We start from the raw sequence: 6,000 nt of genomic DNA, 5'->3' as shown, positions 1-6,000 counted from the left end.
CCACCTCTTCAGGGAAGAGACAGCCACACCGCCTGCCCCACACCTCCGTGGGTTCCCAGAGCCTGTTCGTTGCAGTTCCTTCAGCAGGCTGTGTGCCCCGCGCTGCCCCCCAACAAGTCCCCGTGCCGCAGCGTGCAGCCGGAGAGCAGGAGCTCATCAGCTGCCCTTCTGCTGAGGCATCTCAGAATTGTAAGAGACACCCAATTTTCTGGAAATTGAATTCAGACAATAAGTAACTCTGCTGCTCTCCAGAGCTGTCCGTGTGTGCTCTGGCCATGTGCATATTTGTACTTTCATTGGGTGCTGGCAGAAACTGAGTTACTCGTATGAAAATTCAAAGGGACGGAGCAGAAGCAGGGCCAGGCTGCCCAGACATCTGGCAGTGCCATCCCCTCTCCCTCCCTGTGCCCCAGCAGGGTGGTCAGTGCCCAGGTGGCCCATACAGTGCTGGTCCTCAGCAATGCCCTAAAACATCACCCGGTACGAGCCCATCATCCTAAGGGCAGCACAAAAGCTCCCGGCCACGGCATTAAATAATTGTCACCTTTTTCTTCTGCGCGGATTAACATTCCTGCTAACCTTGCAAAGTGTCATTGAACTACCGTCACCCCCCGAAACGCCGCACAATCGCACGGGGATTAGGGTGTCTGCGGAGCAGCCTGTCCTCGCTATTGTGCGACCCCGGCGGGGCGAGGAAATCCTGCGGCATCAGCCGATAAGTCCCCGCGGCGGGGACGCCAAAGTCGCTGCAGGGCCAGGCGCAGCGCAGCCCTGCGGGGACGGGAGCTGAGCGTCTGTGGTGCCACCTGGGAGCCATCCCCGGGGCCAGGCTGGTGGCACCCACGGCTGGGCGAGCACGTTCGTAAATCTGAGCGCCGAGGAAATCCCATAAAACTTTTAACAGGAAAGACGAAGCCATAAAGGGAAGCTCTTGGCAATACTTGCAGGCTCTCAGCAATGCCTGCTGCGAGCGCCTCGCTCAGGCACCTGGCACCGCAGCAGGACGGTGGCTGGGATGGATTTGGTGAGCAGCTCGTGGCGTTCGGTGAGCAGCCAGCTCCCACGGCACTCCCTTCACAGCGGGAGATGGGAATGGCAGCAGCACAAACTGGATGCTGCTGGGAGCAGGACTCCAGTGTCTGGAGAGCTCAGTCTCACATTGACGGCGTAGGCAGAAGCTGAGATGCAAAAATGCAACAGGGAAAAAGGATGCTAAAGCAAATACAAGATTTACGCACGTAGGTCCCAGGAGAGACTTAGAGTACTTACAAATGACAATACACATTGTCGTCCCAGCCCCCACGTTCAGTAGCAAAGGAAAAGTGTCTCCAGCTCTGGAGCCGTTGCACAATAACAGAGAATGGAAAACAATTTCATCTGCTCGTCCCCAGCATCTGGGCCCCGCATCCCCACTCCCACGGCGTTTTCCCAAGAGAAAGAGCCATCTCCTCCAGAGCTAAATGGGGAGGATGGAGTCTAAGGAGGGTCCAGAGAGAGAGTGGTGTGTAAGGAGCAGAGCCCAGCATCCTCCCCATGCGCCCCCTCGACTGCTCAACCGGCAAACACGCGGTGCCTTCTCCAGCCCTCTGCTCATCGTGGATAAGAACTCCCCTAGCAAGGACAGAGTGAAGTCTCCATCAGTCTTTTCTGGGCATTCGTTTCTGGCAGAGGGCTTGGAGATGCGGCTGGACGGGGTCTGGTCTCGTGCAGACCTGCTCAGAGAGGAGCCGTGATGGCAAAAATAGCGCCTGGACCCCGCAGCCCAGCAGGATCGGTACTTGCCTGCTCCTTGGCAGGGCACTCGGTGTTTAGAAGCCAGCACTTGCTCATTGTTACTGCTGTGCAATGGGATTTCATGGTAGTTTTTCATCAGCTTTGCACGTGTTTGAACGTATGAATAGGGACTGAACTTCCCCACATGTGACAGCAGCCTGGCTGCCCAGGCTCCACTGGGATTTTGGAGGAATGATGGCCATTCCCGTCTAGATACTCACTGTATTCTTGGTGCATGTGGGGAGAATTTGGCTTCTCTTTTCTGGTGTCATGTCAACGAAACAGCTTCTTCCTCTGCCCTTGGGATGTGCAGGTGGGAAAAAAGCACCCCCCCCCCCCAAAAAAAAAAAAAAAAAGCCTGGGGGTTCAGGACAAATATACCAGCTTGGATATCAAGAGCAAGAGTCTGGGTGAGCAGAAACCCCAGGGGTACAGTGGCGGCACTGTGACACTGTCCTCAACACCTTCTCCCAGGGGGTGCACGTCAGGGCATGTGCCGGGATTTTGGCTGCAGCTGGCCATGCAGCAGCCATGAGCTTCCCTCCTAAAGCCCATGGCAGGAGCTTTCCCTGGATGCTCTGCCGTGGGCTTTGCATTTTAATCACTTTTGCTTCATCTGGAGCAGCTTTCAGGAGTAATTCCTGCACTCCACTTGGCTTCTCGTAGTAATCTCATGAAGAGGCGATGAGCCCTCATGGGCAGAGCAGGAATGGCTGGGGGAAGCGGAGCCTCGGAGCTGCTGCAGGGCTGTTTCTCCTTGATCTCTTCCATCAGGAGCCCGTTTCATTGCTCATTAGCAACCCTTCGCCCCCAGCATGCACAACCCCTCCCCAAAATTGGCTGCATTATGCACCCACGTAGGAGGCTGCACCACCGAGGCTGCTGGGGCCCTTCTGCCGAAATACCCCGCAGTGCCCATAGGGGTGTGCATTAAAGCAGGAGGCAATTCAGATCCATCGCAAGATGAAAAGAGGCTGACTTTTAGAGCTACCAGCAGACAAGCTTAGTGCCTGTTGAAAATTAGGCCATTTCTAAACTTTCCTGAAGTTTCTAGCGGGTTCTGACAACGCAAGCGGCTGCAGCAATCCCCGTCCTCCCAGGGCAGAAGGTGGCGATGGCCCCGTCTCGCTCTGCTGGCAGCTGCCCGCGGCGCAGAGCAGCGCTCGGCGGAGCACGCGCGAGTGCTGCGGTGAATCGGGAAAGTTGTCCTGGCTTCATTTGTCACCAGGGAAGGTCAGGAGGTCCAGGGTGGGTGTCCCACACTGGGAGGAGAAGTCGGCTCCTGCCAGCGCAGCCACCAGCGCCGCGGTCCGAGCCGCGGGCGGGAGTCCCCCTTTCGTTTGGCTCCGTGCGACCGATGGCTATTGGCTATTCCGGAGCTGGTTTCCATGATTTTTTTCCCTTTTTTTTTTTTTTTGTTCGAAAAGAAAAAAAAGTTGAACAATTCTGGATTCATCCCCATGTGGAACGGGAAAAATTTTGAAATCTTGAACATTTTTGAGGGCTCAAAAACAATTTCCCACCCAGCTATAGCCACCAGTCTCATCAGGATGTGTTTGAAACAACTCCAGCAGGAGCTGAGCAGAGCTGGTCTCAGCTGGATACCACTCTCGACGAGAAATGCAGTGGTCAGGGGTCATGTTTCTTCAGAAAAAAAGTATCTTCAATAGCTCAGGAAGTTATTAGTGTCTGCTAACAATAAGAGCTTTGGGTTGATTCAATAGATACTCATTTTAATTGTAAAATGCCAGTAATGAGAAATGTGCCATCCAATGACTCATTTTTCCCTTGTAAAAATTATTGGACATTTTTATTAGTTTTACAAATGACAGGACCTCGTATTTCTGAGAACACTTTATACAAGCCTTGCACAAGCCCACTCTCATAAAAGCGTGTCTGTGGTGACATCCGGAGCCACAAGAAGGGGAGCGGTAGAAAGGCCCAAAGTGGTGAGGACAGCCCACAAGTGGAACTGGCAGGACCGAACCCCAAGAGGGTGGGAAGGGGTGGATACAGCGTCGGAGACATGAGGTTCGGCGCTGCTTCCCAGCAGAGCCTTTCTGGAGAGGCACGGGACAGGCGGGGATGGGTGCCAGCCGGCGCCCGGCGGTCCGCCCGGCGCAGAGCCCCGTCGTGGGGCAGCGGTGCCGGCGCTGAGCGCCCGTCCGGGTGGGAGATGAGCAGGGACGGCAGGAGCCAGCCCCAGGTAAGAGCCCACCCAGCCCCTCTGCGTGGCCAGGGGGGGACCACGAGCGCTCTGCTCCCCTCCGAGCTGCTGCTCTCCACGGTTAACCCCGGCGCCCGGCTTTATCCATCTTGGCTTTATCTCTGCCGCCCGACAGCGCGGACCTGGGGGTGCGCAACGGGGCTGGCCCCACGCTCGCCTTGGCTTTCCATCAAGCAGATAAGAGGTGGAAGGGGAGGAGGGGGCAGGAAGGCGAGGGGCACCGGGGACAGCCTGCGCCCAGCCCCGCCGCCGCGGCATCGCTGGTGGGGAGCGCTCCCGGGGCGTCTCTCCTCCTCCAGACAAGGCTGCTTTGACCAGACTGTGCTCTTTTATGAAATCCCAGCGATTTCCCATGGAGAATTAATTTGCACGAGGCAGAAAAAAAAAAAAAAAGATCGTTTTAGAGAATTTCTCGTTTCAGCGTTTCATTTCTCCTCTCTTGTTGACATTATTTGTATTTTTGTTTACATCTGCTCGTCACGAGCCATCTGTAATCCTGCACAGTGTACCATGAGCTGGCATGATATGACATAATACGAGAGCTGAGATAGCCTATTATTTCTATTTTAGTTTGGAGGATATTTTAAACTTTATGTTATCCAGGAAATTTCTGAAATATTTGTCTTCATTCCAAGCCAGAACGAAAACAATTTTGGAAATGTCGGAAGTGCCCGTGAAACAAGTAGCGAGCGCTTCCAGCTCGGCCGCTGCCTGCGGTGGGGTGGCCGGCGGGGAGGCCCGGGGAGGGCAGTGGGCAGGGGGACAATGGGCACAGGGACTGGGGCTGGCAGCGGGTTGTGACAGCAGTGGAGTCGGCTGGGGGTGTTGGGATGGATAATTCTGCCACGAGCCAGTGCAGCCCTGGCTTTCCCTCCCTATCTGGGTCAGGACGCGCTGGGAGGGGTGCAGGAGTGGGGCCGTATCCGTGGTCAGTGCACTTTGGGGCCTGCCTGCAGGCTCTCGCAGGGTTTTAGTCGGTCCTGAGCTCGAGGGCTTGCGTAAACCTTGCAGAGAGGGCACAAGGCTGTGCCGAGCAGAGAAGCCATCCCCAGCAGCCTCCCGGTCTCCTGGGTCAGACAGCTTCCTCGCTCCAGGCCATGCCAGGAGGGACTGGGGCAGCTCTGCAAACCCTCTCTGGTTTGGGAGGCACAAGCCCGGGATGCAGAGATGCTGTGCTCAGCCCAACCCCGGTGCTGTGCCCGCTGTGGGACAGGAGCTGTGGGAAGCCAGGGTCCCGTCTGCGTGCGCCCTGCAGGAAAACACTGTTGTTTCCCCCAAGTAATTGTCTCTGCCTCGCTGCCGAGACGCTCAGAGCTTCGCTTTGTGTGCTCTGGGAACCAGCGATTTGTAAAGACACGCTGCTGGGCTAATCCTCCATCAGCTCCCAGAGCCCAGACCAGCTGGGGTCTGGCAGCTCTTCCCCTTCTCCGTATCCAGCCTCCTCGAACAGCGAGCGTCTCCGTAACGAGCCGCTTACAGGTTCTGACTTATACGCAGCACAGAGCAGCAGCTCACTGCGGTCGGGAGCCAGGGCTGCATGGGCACGTTGTGCCAGGCAGGCACGCCAGCGGTGCCAGCGTGGTGCCGTGCCATGTGCAGAGTCCCGGGGGCGATGCCAGCCCTGGTGGTGAAAGCATCTTGGCACTGTCCCTGCTCCGGAGCCGTTGTTGTGCCCTGGAGATGCTTTTACGGAAGGGAGCTCCTTTCACGGCACGGTTTGCCGTGGCTCCGGTCCACGAGCTAATACATTGGGGAAACAATAAAATTAGGCTCTAAAAAAAGATACCTTCCTCTTTGTGCGCAGGAAATCTCACGCTCTGCGTGGAGCTTTTAATAGCGAGCACAGTAGCGCCGCGCGTCTTGAACTGAATTAAAGCTCCCTCGTGCCGTTCCCCAGCGCGCAGCTTTGCCGAGCCGCACGCCCCGTGGCTGGACGAGCATCGGGGGGACTGCTAGGAAGGGGGGGCACAGCCGGTGTCTCCCAGATGAGGTTTGGGAGG

General features: G+C 56.5%; 1 protein-coding gene across 2 annotated transcripts in view; it reads left to right on the top strand.

The window, feature by feature from the left end:
* Nucleotides 1-3,751: 3,751 nt before the first annotated feature.
* RSPO1 (R-spondin 1) overlaps nucleotides 3,752-6,000 on the top strand; it is a 28,728-nt gene continuing 26,479 nt past the window's right edge. For both annotated transcript variants that reach the window (XM_080567408.1, XM_080567407.1), the window contains exon 1: nucleotides 3,752-3,979. The gene's annotated coding sequence lies outside the window, so the exon portion shown is untranslated. The remainder of the gene's footprint in view (nucleotides 3,980-6,000) is intronic.

Source organism: Anser brachyrhynchus, assembly GCF_964034855.1.
Source record: "Anser brachyrhynchus genome assembly, chromosome: 24".
Classification (NCBI taxonomy): Eukaryota; Metazoa; Chordata; class Aves; order Anseriformes; family Anatidae; genus Anser; species Anser brachyrhynchus.
Note: the sequence above shows the minus strand (reverse complement) of the source record. Positions and strands in the feature narration are given on the sequence as shown.